This window comes from Onychomys torridus, chromosome 8 (genome assembly GCF_903995425.1).
Source record: "Onychomys torridus chromosome 8, mOncTor1.1, whole genome shotgun sequence".
Lineage (NCBI taxonomy): Eukaryota > Metazoa > Chordata > Mammalia > Rodentia > Cricetidae > Onychomys > Onychomys torridus.
In genome coordinates this window covers 82,932,661-82,947,424 of record NC_050450.1, presented here as the reverse complement: position 1 = coordinate 82,947,424, position 14,764 = coordinate 82,932,661, and positions in this window count along the sequence as shown.

Below are 14,764 nucleotides of genomic sequence, written 5' to 3'. Positions count from 1 at the left end.
CAAGCCAGTGTGGGTTAAAAATAAGACTTTGTCTCAAAACAAAACAGAACTAGTAAGTAGGTAGTCCAAACACAAGCTGGAGGGGCTGGAGAGGGCTCAGTGGTTAAGAAAACATGCTGCTCTTCCAGAGGACCCAGGTTCAAGTCTCAGCACTCACATGGCAGCTCACAACCATCTCTAACTCCAGTTCCAGGGGATCTGACACCCTCACACAGACATACCCCATGTTTGTTTGGTTTGGTTTTTTTGTTTGTTTGTTTGTTTGTTTTGTTTTGTTTTTTTAGCTGAGGATCGAACCCAGGGCCTTGCACTTGCTAGGAAAGTGCTCTACCACTGAGCTAAATCCCCAACCCTGGTTTGGTTTTTTAATGTGGGTTTTGGGGCATCAAATCAGGTCCTCATCCCTGTGTGGCCAGCACTTTTCTAACCAAACTGATGCCTCACCCTTGAATACTTTAATATGAGCAAAAAAGATGTGTGAGGAACAAAGTAAAGGGCACAGGCTTTAGTCTAAGTGAGGAGGTGGAGCAGAAAGGGAGACACATGACTATTACCTTACTTTCTGGGGGTGGGGGGCAGTATCATTTTTTTGAGGCAGGATCTCACTGTGTAGCTCTGGCTGGCTTGGTCCCTGCTAAGGAGACCAAGCTGACCTTGAACTCAAAGAGATTCACCTGCCTCTGCCTCCTGAGTGCTGGGAATAAAGGCAAATGTCACCGTGCCCTGCCTGGAAAAAAATATTTTTGAGACAAGGTATCATGTAGTCCACCCTCAAACTCTCTGTAACTGGGCATGACCCTGAACTCCTGATCCTTCAGCCTCCACTCTCCCAGTGCAGGGATCACAGGGGTGCACCACCATGCTCAGTTTATTTGGCACTGGGGGACTGAACTCAGGGACTCATGCATGCAAGCACTCTACTAACTTGGCTTTTAAAAGAAATTGCCTAAATTATGTAAAAAATGAATTTATAATATGATGAAGTCTTATAAAAGATGAAGTCGGCCTGGGGGTATAGTCAGTGGTACAATGCCTGGTGCACAAAGTAGTGGGTTCCATTCTCAGCAATGCAAACTCATCACCATCACCATCATCACCACCACCACCACCACCACCACCACCACCACCATCATCATCATCATCACCATCATCACCACCATCACCATCATCATCATCATCACCACCATCATCATCATTATCATCATCTTTTTTTTTTTTTTGGAGCTGAGGATCGAACCCAGGGTCTTGCGCTGGCTAGGCAAGCGCACTACCACTGAGCTAAATCCTCCAATCTTCCCCCCCCCCCCCCCCCCCCCCCGCCTTTTCTTTCTCGACATCATCTTTCTTAAGAAAGCAAACTGGTTTCTAAGGGATAAAATAAAATAAATTATAATAAGAGAAAACAAAAACTAACACATTAGAATAAGACAAAACAAACAAACAGAAGGAAAAGAGCCCAAGAAAAGACACAAGAAGCTGATACAGATGCAGAAACCCACCGGTTCACACACTCAGGAATCCCATAAAAACACTAATCTTCGCCGGGCATTGGTGGCGCACGCCTTTTATCCCAGCACTTGGGAGGCAGAGCCAGGTGGATCTTTGTGAGTTCGAGGCCAGCCTGGTCTCCAAAGCGAGTTCCAGGAAAGGCACAAAGCTACACAGAGAAACTCTGTTTTGAAAAACAAAAAACAAACAAACAAACAAAAAACCCCACTAATCTTCTTTCCAAGTATGTGGTCAATTTTGGAGAAAGTTCCATGTGGGGCTGAGAAGAAGGTGTGTTCTTCTGTGTTTGGGTGAAAAGTTCTGTAAATATCTGTTAGGTCCATTTGGTTTATAACATCAGTTAGCTTCAGCATGTGTCTGTTTAGCTTTTGTCTAGATGACCTGTCTCTTGGTGAAAGTGGGATATTAAAGTCCCCCACTATCTATGTGTGAGGGTCAATCTGTGACCTAAGCTCTGCTAGTGTTTCTTTTGGGAACTTGGGTGCCCTTGTGTTTGGTGCATAGATTTTCGTTTTATTTTGTTTTTTGCTTTTCGAGATAGGGTTTCTGTGTAGTTTTGGTATCCGTCCTGGAACTCGCTTTGTAGACCAGGCTGGCCTTGAACTCACAGAGATTCGCCTGCCTCTGCCTCCCGAGTGCTGAGATTACAGGCGTGCTCCACCAAAGCTCGGCTGGAGTATAGGTGTTAAGAATCACAATGTCCTCTCGGTGGGTTTTTTCCTTGATGAGTATGTAGTGTCCTTCCCTATCTCTTTCCATTGGTTTTGGTTTTAAGTCTTTTTAGGCAGATATTAAGATGGCTACACCAGCTTATTACTTCTTAGGCTCATTTGCTTGGAAAAACTTTTTCTATCCTTTTACTCTGAAGTGATGTCTGTCTTTGATGTTAAAGTATGTTTCTTGAATGCACCAGAAGTTTTCACACCCATTCTGTTAATTTGTGTCTTTTTATTGGGGAATTGAGACCACTGATGTTAAGAGTTATTGATGAGCAGTGTTTCTTATTTCCTGTTATTTTATTGTGCTGTGTGTGTTTCCTCTTTTGATTTGCTGGTATGGGATTATTTATTCATTGTCTTTTCTTAGATGTGGTTAACCTCTTTAGGTTGTAGTTTTCCATCTAGTGCCTTCTGAGGGGCTGGATTTGTAGATAGATATTGCTTAATTTTAGTTGTTGTTTTTTTTATGGAATATCTTATTTTCTCCATCTACTGTGATTATAAATTTTGCTAGGGCAGTCAGGTATGGGCACACCCCTTTAATCTCAGCACTTAGGAGGCAGAGCCAGGCAATCTCTGAGTTTGAGGCCAGCCTGGTCTACAGAGAAAGTTTCAGGACAGCCAGGGCTACACAGAGAAACTCTGTAAAAATACATAATAAATAAAGAAATAAAAATAAAGGAAGGAAGGAAGGAAGAGAGAGAGAGGGAGGGAGGGAGGGAGGGAGGGAGGAAGGAAGGAAGAAAGGGAGAAAGAAATGAAAAGCTGCCAGGAGGTGGTGACACCTTTAATCCCAGCACTCAGAAGGCAGAGGCAGGCAGGCAGATCTTTGTGAGTTTGAGGCCAGCCTGGTCTAGAGTGAGATCCAAGAAAGGCAGAAAGCTACACAGAGAAACCCTGTCTCGGGAAAGAAAGAGAGAGAGAGAGAGAGAGAGAGAGAGAGAGAGAGAGAGAGAGAAAGAAAGAAAGAAAGAAAGAAAGAAAGAAAGAAAGAAAGAAAGAAAGAAAGGAAAGGAAAAGTTTTGCTGTGTGTATGGTAGTCTGAGGTCTGGGCTGCTATATGTGGTCTCTTAAAGTTTTTAGAACATTGGTCCAGGTCCATCTGGCATTTAGAGTATCCCTTGAAAAGTCAGGTATCATTCTAGTATGCCTTTCCTCTATAGTCATACCACCCCGAACATGCCCAATCTCGTCTAATAGGCTTTTATGTGTTCCTTGTTTTGTTTTTCCCCTTACAGCTTTTAATGGACTCCCTTTGTTCTGTATGTTTAGTGTTTTGGTTATTTTGTTCCAAGGTGAATTTCTTTTCTGGACCAGTCTATTTGGTGTTCTGCATGCTTCTTATACCTTAATAGGCATCTCTTTCTTTAGATTAGGAAAATTTTCTTCTGTGATTTTGTTGAAAGAGTTCCTGTGCCTTTGACCTGGGTTTCTTCTTCCTCTATTCCTATTATTCTTAGATTTGATCTTTTCATGGTATCCCAGGTCTTTTGGATGCTTTGTGATAGAAATTTTTTTAATTTAACATTTCATTTTACTGAGATATTCATTTCTTTCTTTCTTTCAAAGATTTATTTGCTATGTGTACAGTATTCTGTCTGCATGTATGTATGCACACCAGAAGAGGGCACCAGATCTCATTACAGATGGTTGTGAGCCACTGTGTGGTTGCTGGGAGTTGAATTTAAGACCTCTGGAAGAGCAGTCAGTACTCTTTACCACTGAGCCATCTCTCTAGCCCCAAGATATTAATTTCTTCTATCATGTCTTTGGTGCCTGAGGTCCTCTCTTCCATCTCTTGTATTCTGCTGGAGAGGCTCATCTTAAGTTCCTGTTTGAATTCCTAAGATTTTCAGTTCTAGGTTCCCCTTAGTTTGGGTTTTCCTTATTAATTCTATTTCTACTTTCGGGTCTTGAACAGTTCATTCCTTTCCTTCCACTGTTTGCATCTGCATAGATGTCTTTAAGGGACTCATTCATGTCCTCTTTAAAAACATCTACCATATTCATGAAGGCTAAGTTTGAAGGTGTTTGTCTTGTGTGTGAGCTATGTTGCAATTCTCAGGACCTATTGCGGTGAGGTTGCTGTGCTCTAGGGCAGACATATTGTCCTGGTTGTTATTGATTGTGTTTTTACACTGGAGTCTAGGCACCTGGATTTGAGGTGATTATAATTCTAGGTGCTAATATCTGGTCTTGTCTTTGTTGAGTGGGTGTTTTGTTCCTTGGTTTCCATTTCCTCTCTGGTTCTTAGGAGGCTGTGGTGGCTGTGTGTTGCCTGGTGGGGAATTCTTCTGGGATCCTGCTATGCGTGGCCACTGAAGGTTCTGGGAAAAATGTGTTTCTAGGTATTGGGAGCTGACACTTAGGAATGGGCATGGCTAGGAGGGTAGAGGCTGAGGGGGTCCCCAGGAGGGAGGAATGCAGGGTGTTCTACCACGATCTGCTCAGTACCCTGGGACTGAGAGCAGAGAGTGAGGAGAGACCACAACAGACAGTCTACTACAGAGCAGGGGATGAGACTGGGGGATCGGATTTGGAGAGGAGGGAGAGGTGAAGAGCCACACTTAGCCAATCTGCTTCCCTGGCTGGCAGTTCCCAGGGAATTCTAGGCTACATTCTACATGGATTCTTTAGAACTATCTTCCAACTTACAAAGTTTTCTTTAACTAGATCCACTATACATTTATCAAATATTTTAAATATCTTTAAACATTTATTTATCTATATATTCATATATTTACTTATTCAGTTTATGTTTATGTATGCTGCAGTGGGTTTTCTCCTTCCACTATGTGGGTTTGGGGCATCAAATTCAGGTTGTCAGTGCTCTTAACCACTGAGCCATCTCTCCAAGACTTCTTTAGCTTGCACAAACACCTGGATTCTATCCCCAGCACCACAAAACGAGACAAAAATCACCATAGTTTCCTGTTTGACAAATGGTTTCTTCACATATTTCTTGAAACTTTCTTATTTTCAAGTCTTTGGCAGATGAATCCACAAACTGTTAGTTGGTTGGCTGTATTTCTGTTTGCTTTTAAATTTTTTAGTATTCAGCATCTTCACAAGTCTTGAAATCTAGGGTCTCAGACTTGTTTTGGATGGGTGTTTGGGCTTTGCATTGTGCTGTTTTCTTTCTTTTTTAACCTGGTGGGTTTAGTTTTCTGCTTACCACTGCTACACCCTAGCACAGAACTTGTGTTGTGCTCTTTCCTGACACTGGAGGGTTGCAGACCCAGTGACACAGCTGGAGAAAGGCTTGGGCCATTCTTGGTTAGAGTCTTAGTTACTTGTCTATTGCTGTGAAGAGATTCCATGACCAAGGCAACCCAGAGAAGAAAAAGCTTATTTGGAGTGTGGTGGTTGGAAAGAAAATGGCCCCCATGGGAGTGGCACTATTAGGAGGTGTGGCCTTGTTGGAGGAAGTGTGCCACTGTGGGGGTGGGCTTTGATGTCTCCTATGCTCAAACTACTCACAGCCTACTTCTTGTTGTCTGCATATCAACATGTAGCAGCTCCTTCTCCAGCACCATGTCTGCCTGCATGCTGTCATGCTCCCCACCATGATGGTAATGGACTAAACCTCTGAACTGTAAGCTGCCACCCCGATTAAATGTTTTCCTTTGTAAGAGTAGCTGTGGTCATGGTGTCTCTTCACAGCAATAGACACCCTAACTAAGATATGGGGCTTACAGTCTCAGAGGGTTATAGTCCGTGACCATCATGGCAGGGATTATGGTGGCAGGAAGACAGGCATGGTGCTGGAGCAGGAGCGGAGAGCTTATATCCTTAGCCTCAAGCAGAGAGTGGGAGAGGGGTAAAGGGAACAAGAGCAAGCTAACTGGCAATGGGTCTGCTTTTGAAACCTCAAAGCCCACTCCAACCCCCAGTCACACACCTCCTCCAGTGAAGCCACACCTCCTAATCCTTCCCAAAGAGTTTACAAACTTGGGACCAAATATTCAAATATATGGGCCCATGGGAGCCATTCTCTTTCAAGCCACCACAGTTAGGAAGATGTTTCTGTCCTCCACATCCCTCCGCCCACAGTTTCTGCTCGGCTGCCAGGCTTTTTTCCTTTTGTTGTATGTTTAGCCTTCCCCCACAGTGAATGTGCATCACCAGGCCCTTCACCCATTCCCTAGCTGACATTTTAGTTGCCATCAGTCCACAGGGTTTGGCTCTGCTCCCACTCTACTTTCTCGTTCTTTATGTCTACCAGGTGTTTACCCAGAGGTTTGTTTTGGTTTTGTTCTCTGTTGGCACTCATACCTTGGAAACTTTGTCTCCCATTGGTACACACTAGCCGTGGCAAGAGTGTTAACCTTCCTTGTTAATGTGACATTGTTTAGAATCATCAGGTAAACACAGCTGTGTGTCAATGAAGGCATTCCTGAAAGGTTTAACAAAGCAAGGAAGATCCATCGCCCCCTACTCCCCTCCCCATCCCGGGAATGTGGTTAGCACCATCCCAGGGGCTGAGGGCCTGGACTGAGAAGGAGGAAGGGAGCAGAGAACCCCTTCCCTCTAACTGAATATAATGGGTGGGACCAGCTGCCTTGACTCCTCCCACCATACCTCCCTACCAAGATAGGCTGTGCCCCCTTTTGTCAGGTAGTTTATCAAAGCAACAGGAAAAGTAGCTGATACTGAGGGAGCATCTGTGTATACTGAGGAAAAGTAGCTGTGTCAGAGCATTGAGTCCCCGACCTTTTCCACATGAATATTTAAGTCATTTTGAGACAAAGTTTCTGTTTTTCACAATGGAAACGTACTAGCTAGAGGAAGTTAAGAGTTTGAAACATCTAAGCCCTGAGATTCCAACTCTGCCGGTCCCAGTGATGGACATATTGTATGGGCTTAGCAGGCTGCTTATTGAGGGGAGTACCCAACCAGGGACTTATAATTAGAGACCAGCTTTCTATAGTGACTCAATGTGGCAGTAAGATGGCTTACAGGCACAGAATGTAACACTCCAGTACTCCGTTTACAGCCTTTGTCAACTGTACCTACCCACCAAAGGCACATTTGTTTGTTTGTTTGTTTGCTTTTAGACAGGGTCACTGTGGCTTGGCACTCACTATATAGCCCAGCCAAGCCTGAAACTCACAGCAATCCTCTCGTCTCAGTTTCTGAGTGCTGGCACTGCAAGCATGAGCCAATCACTATACCTGGCCAGATAATTCAATGAAGGGGTGGAAGACAGATGGAGAGAGGGAAAGGTATCTAGAGAGAGACAGAAACAGACAGAGACAGAGACCCAGAGGACCAAAAAGAAGGCTAAAATACCCTTGTAGGTTCTCAGCTGGCTAAAGGCAGAGGGAAGAACTGCATCCATTCATTAACAGTACAAACAAAATAACCGCAGAATAAAGACCCGAGCTGCAGCAGAGTGTGTGGATCTTCCGTAGAAAAAATATTCATCGATTCCAACGTCAACCTGAAAGAGAAGCACACAGTTCTGAACAGACAACACCCAGGACAGTGAGAGAAATCATGGAAAGATTAGATCCCACATAGTGCCTGGACTAAGCGGCAAAGGTGTTTCCATGAACCCAAGGAACAGCAATATCCATTGATATGTGAGTTATTTCAAAGAGAATAAAAGGGAGTGGGTGAGGGTGGGGGGATGGCCCAGTGACAGAAACCAGAGAGCCCTTAGAATGTGTGATGCCCTGAGTTTAGCCCCAGACCAAAAAGCCCTAGGGATGTAGCTCTGTTGGCTGAGTGTTTGCCTACCTACGCATGAAGAAACTCAAGCTGAGTTCCCAGCAGCCTATGAACTGTGGTCACATCTGTGACCTCAGCACTCAGGAAGTGGAGGCAGGAGGATCAGGAGTTCAAGGTCACCTTTGACTACATAGTGATTTTAAGGCCAGCTTGGGCTAAATGAGATCCTGTCTTAAAAACAGATGAAGAAGGGACAGTGAGGTGGTTTAGCGGGTAAAGGAACCCGCCACCAAGCCTGACAGATGACCTGAGTTCTATTCTAGAGACCCATATGGTGGAAGCAAAGAACCAACTCCCACAACACACACAACTGACCTCCGCTTGTGTGCTGTGGCACATGTGCAGACACACCTACAAAATAAACCAGAAGGGGTTGGGGATTTAGCTCAGTGGTAGGGCACTTGCCTAGCAAGTGCAAGGCCCTGGGTTCAGTCCTCTGCTCTGAATAAATAAATAAACAAACAAACAAACAAATAAATAAACCAAAAATGTCATATAAGATTGATAATAATAAAAAAAGAGCAACAATCCACAAAAGAAACAAAGAATAGTCCTAGATTTGTGTTGTAAATTGGTATAACTCAATCTTCTTTTTTGGGGGTGGCGGGGAAACCAGTGAGTTTTATTGCAGTGAGTTACAGGCATATGGGTGAGGGGTTACTCACAGGAGCAGAAATGACTCAAAGACAGCTGCATCACTAGAGCCCACCCCAGCCTGTCAATTTAGGAAGGCTGGAAACCTGGAGCACACTGAATAGCCTGCAGGCAGCTCAACAGGTTGGAGAGTGTGCTTTCCAAGTGACTTTGCTCTAAACCTCTTCCCGGCAGCTTGGCTGGTTTCTGCTTCTTCCAAGCAGCTGGTCTGGTCTAAAGAGTCTTCTTTGCAACTTTGCTTTCTCTTGGTCCAAAAGGGACTGTTTTCATTGCTTACTCTGGCAGGAAGAGGCCTAGGGAATCTGGTCAGTTTCAGGGACTTCCTGCAGCCATTTTGAGTTATTTGCCTTCCTACTAAAAGAACTTCCTGGTGGGATGGAATCTTTCAAATGGTATAACTCAATCTTTACATCTATTAACAACTAAAAACAAGAAGGTGAAAATGGTGATGTACTTAATTAGCATGCATAAGTTCCCAGATTTTTTTAGGAGACTTTTTAAAAAGTGAGGTAGTCAGACATAACAGTTCATGCTTGTAATCCAAGAACTCTGAGGCAGGAGTGTAGTTAGAGTTTCTCTGCCTGGCCCAGTCAGGACAAATCTCTCTTACCCGCCAGTCCCACAGTCGCTCAGACCCAACCAAGAAAGCACACAGAAACTTACATTGTTTAGAAACTGTATGGCCGTGGCAGGCTACTTGTTATCTGCTTCTTCTATCTTAAATTAACCCATTTCTGTTAGTCTATACTTTGCCACATGGCCTGTGGCTTACCAATGTCTTTACATGTTGCTTCTCATGGCAGCGGCTGGCGGTGTCTCTCTCCAACCTTCTACTTCCCAGAATTCTCTTCTCTCTTGTCCCGCCTATACTTCCTGCCTGGCCACTGGCCAATCAGAACTTTATTGACACAGAGCGATATCCACAGCACTTCCCCTTTTCTTTTTTTTTTTAAGGAAGGTTTTAACTTTTACATAGTACAATTACATATAACAAAACAATTATCAAGCAAGAATTACAGTTACAATATTAAAGAAGATATCCTATCTATCTTATATTTGTGAGTCTAAGGTTTTATATCTAACTTATCTTTTATCATAACTGAGGAAATTATAACTATCTAGCCTTCAACCACATCAAAGACCTCAGAAGGATAAAATATTACCTGAGAAACGGGAGAAGGAGGCAAGCAACTTTCGGGAGTCTTGCAGGGTAGACAGAGACAGCTGGCAGCCTGAACAGTCACCTAATGTTCCTTTGTAATGTTGGGGCATTTGTCTTCAGCCCACAGGGCTAGAGTCTCTCGGTCACTTCTCTCAGTGTCCTGTAGAATGTCTGGCAGTTTCCTCTGTGAAGCAGGAACCTGAAGGACCATTTTGTCAAGCAAAGTTTAGTGGCCACCTTTCTATGGGTCCTGCATGTCCAGTCGATCAAGCAGTCCAGGCAAGAACAGTTTCTTGCCCAAATGGCTATTTTTGCCAAGGTGAAGATAAGATATGAAGTGTCTTTAATGCCCATTCTCCTTTCTGAAGTAAATTGGTGTTGCCAGGAGCAGACATGTCTCACTGTCCAGAAAGTCTAAATTTTAAAAATATTTTAAATGCCATATTCTGTAGGTCTTTGAAGTATTTGAAGATTACCTATCTGTCTGAAATATCTCTATGTATACCTAGAAGACTTAACTAACATGGCTACAAGTATGATTATCATAGATGACTAATTATTAATCTATTTTTAATTATCCATTACAATTTAAATGAGCTATACAAACACAATACCTTAAACAGGAGTAGAAATATACACACAGTATAACAAAATTAACTTTAAGTTTGTATCAATAAACTAAAATCTATACCAATGTAAAACATTTTAAACAAGTTGTTGCTCTTTAGAAGTAAGTTCCTTAATCTACCCTTTCATTCTATTATATCTGTATCATATCCCCTTTTCTTCTTTAGAAAGAGATCTCATTTATAATCAACCCAATTTAAATAAAAATATTGGTTTCTCTCTGTCCCACACCAGAGGGCTCTTCTGATTTGGGACACAAGAATCTCTTAACCTTTTCTTTTAGCAATATGTCTGGGTTTAGAGAAGGAGTGAGCCAATTCCATCTCCAAAGCCAGCTTGATAATTTTGGGAATGTGGGCGTAGTTTCTCTTACTACTTCCTGCTGGAGGGGGGCGCTGTATCTTATGGGGATACAAAGAAAATTTTAGGATTATAGAGTAGTCTATTAGGGTGAACCTCTGTGCCAGTTGCCTTGAAACCATTTTGGATGTCAGATCATCTGGGCCATGGTGTCATCGGAGACCTTTCAGGTGGTCTTGGCTCATCAAACCTGATGTATTTTAATCTGGAACAAATCCATAGCCTCTGGCTTTCTGTGGAAACAAAAGCAGAGACTCCTTTCCAAAGCAACATATCCTTATATCCAAATTTTGAAGTCAAGGTACCTTTAAAATTTACATATGTGTTTAACTCAACAGCTTTTATGATCAAATCTTTTTCTGCAGTTAAAAATCCAAAAGATAACATAAACCAGATTCTCTGGGTAATATCCATCTTTGTAAGACTGAAACGCTGCTGTGGCTGCTGACTCCGTCCACCTCTGCTTCCCAACATGGCGGTGGTACAGTTTACAGACAGCTCTGGGTCTTGAGCCATGTGTACCATCAACTATCAGAAGCAGTTCTATCAAAGCAGTGCATAGCCCAGAAACTTTTTTTTTTTTTTTTAAACTAGCAAAGGCTAAATCTACCATGCAGCAGAGTAAAGAGCCGCTTGTAGACTCCTCATTCCCGCCACACTGCAGGTCAGACGCACACGCCAGAAACCCGCCACAGTAGCTCAAACCGGCAGGCTGTCGCTAACTTAAGAAAGACAACTAGGAAGCTGTTTTTAGCTCCGTTTTAGAATCTTTTTTATCAGGTTTTAGGTGGAAACTCTTGCCCCACGTTGGGCGCCATTTGTAGTTAGAGTTTCTCTGCCTGGCCCAGTCAGGACAAATCTCTCTTACCCGCCAGTCCCACAGTCGCTCAGACCCAACCAAGAAAGCACACAGAAACTTACATTGTTTAGAAACTGTATGGCCGTGGCAGGCTACTTGTTATCTGCTTCTTCTATCTTAAATTAACCCATTTCTGTTAGTCTATACTTTGCCACATGGCCTGTGGCTTACCAATGTCTTTACATGTTGCTTCTCATGGCGGCGGCTGGCGGTGTCTCTCTCCAACCTTCTACTTCCCAGAATTCTCTTCTCTCTTGTCCCGCCTATACTTCCTGCCTGGCCACTGGCCAATCAGAACTTTATTGACACAGAGCGATATCCACAGCACAGGAGGATTGCTGCAAATTCAAAGGTAACCTGGGCTATGTAGTGAGTTCCAGCCCAACATGCCTTACAGAGTAAGACTGTCTCAAATCTCTCTGCCTAAGGGAAAAAAAAGAAAGATAAAAAAATGAAGGAAGAAAACCATAGACCAACCAGAGGAGTAAGGTCAAATTCATTAAAAGCCATAAAGTGACATAATGGATGCCTCTGATTGGATGTGAGATGACTGGGAAGGGGGAGGGACTAGAGAATGAGTTTTAGAAATTCAAATTCCAATACTCAGAAGTTTTTCACACAAACAGGTCTCACTGGTCACCAATTTGCAGCCTCTGGACTAGCTCCATTATAAACGTTGATGGAAAAACCCGAGCTAAGATATTCATCAACCAGGACCATTGGGGACCATCAGCAGATAAAGGCACTTGCCACCAAGCTGATGGCCTGAGTTCAATCCTGGAACACTTACAGTACAAGAGAGGACCCGCTCTGGTAGGTTGTCCTTGACCTTCACATGTACACACTAAAAAAAATAAATGTAAAAAAAATGCTTTTAAAAATTCTCAAATTCAATACAATTTATACTATAACTGAAAGGAGCAGGAGTACATGCCTGTAATCCCAACACCCAGAAGGCAATCTAAGACAGCAAGATTGTGAGTGAAAGGCCAGATGTTTAGACTCTGTTAGAAAAGGTAACCTGGGGGCTGGAGAGATGGCTCAATGGTTAAGAGTACTGACTGCTCTTTCAGAGGACCTGGGTTCAACTCCTAGCACCCACATGGCAATTCACAACTGTGTGTGATTCCAGTTCCAGGGGAACCTAGTGCATCCTCACACATGCAGACAAAACACCAATGCACATAGAAGAAAAAAGAAAAGGTAGCCTGGGCTGGGAAACCAGCTTTGTGGCTGACCGTGTGCTTAGCATGCTTGAGGCTTGAGTTCAATCTGCAGCATCAGAAATAATAATTGCTTATGATTGTTATTTAGAACATAAAAGTAATAGGTTTCCATCATGACATCTTCATATATGTTATTATACCTGGGTCCCCTCCCCCACTACCTAGTACACCACAAGGGGCAGAGAGTTGGGCAGCCAGAAGAATTCCACCTGCAGCCTCTGGATTGGAGCTGAAAATGAAAGAGCAGTGGTTGAGTTAAAGAATACTCAATTTTAAGTGGGCAGACTTTTAAAAGTGAGAAGAAAAGGGGCTGGGAATGCAGTGCAGTGAGTAGAACACTTGCTCAGCATGCACAAAGCCCCGGTTCCATCCCCAGTACTGAATCAAACCAGGCATGGTGAGACACACCTTTAACCCCAGCACTTGGGAGATAGAGGCAGGGAAATCATAAGTTCAAAATCATCCTCCATCCATAGTGAGTTTGAGGTCAGCCTGGGACACATGACAACCTGTCTCAAAAAAAATACATACACACACACACACACACACACACACACACACACACACACATGAATGAAAAGACAAAGAATATAATAGGACTGAAATAATTTCACATCCACAAATAACCAGTTCTAAGAGGGGCAGAACCAATTAACAAGAGTGTCCAGAAAAGAATTATAAATTAAAAAACAATGAGGTCACTTCTCACCTATCAGATTAGCTAAAATTAAAAACAGAATAACCCCTGCTGCTGGAGGAGAGGCAGGAAAATAATACTGTCAGAAACTGTTAAATATAAATGGCACTGCAATTTTGGCAAGCAATCTGGCAATATGTATCAAAACTTAAAATCTCTCTTTCCCTAGCAAAGTTGCAATGGATACAATGTAGAGGTACCCATCTATCCCCCAGATACAATCACATACCTGATGCCATTAGATGACGTTCAAAATAGACAAAGCTCACATACTTTGGTGGTTTGAATGGTCCCCATAGAGTCATATGTTTGAATGCTTGGTCACCAGTTAGTGGAACTGTTTGGGAAGGATTAAGAGGCATGTCCTTGTTGGAGGAGGTGTGTAGCTGGGGGTGGGCTTTGAGGTTTCAGAAGCCCATGCCAGGCCCTGATACATTCATATTCTCTCTCTCTCTCTCTCTCTCTCTCTCTCTCTCTCTCTCTCTCTCTCTCCTCTCTGCCTGCTGCCTACTGATCAGGATGTAAAGCTCTCAGCCATTGTTCCAGCACCAAGGCTATCTGTTTCCTACCATGATGGTCATGGACTCAACTGCACTCGAATTATGAACCCCAAATTAAATGCTTCCTTTTATAAGAATTGCCTTGGTCACAGTGTCTCTTCACTGACTGAGATTCACTGACTGACATATGATCATGCATATGTTGTCATGAATCACTCACTGTCATCTATGTTCTCCCTTCCCCAAAGCAAGAGTTATAACAACTTTTGTTCTGTCATCAGTCAGGCCTGTCTAGTTTTGAGCTTTATAGAAGTGAATCCATATTTTATGCATTTTCCCAGGTTTCATTGGCTTTGGATGAAACTAGCAGTGGGCTCTATAGTGCTGATAATGTTATGTTTTATAACCTAAAGGCTGTTACATGAATGTGTTCATTTTATAGTATTTATCAAGCTGTGTACTCATTATTTGTATAAAGTTCTGTATGTATAACTATAGTTCCACTGAAGCATTTTTAATATCCTTTTGTTTTTGCTTTTAAAACCTTTTTCTTTTTTAGCGGGGGGTGGGGGTGGGGGGGTGGGGGGTGGGGAGGGCAGTGGTGGCACATACCTTTAAACTCAGTGCTTGGAAGCAGAACTCTGTGAGTCTGAGGTCAGCCTGATCTACAGATCGAGTTCCAGGACAGCCAGGGCTACAGAGAGGAACCCTGTCTCAA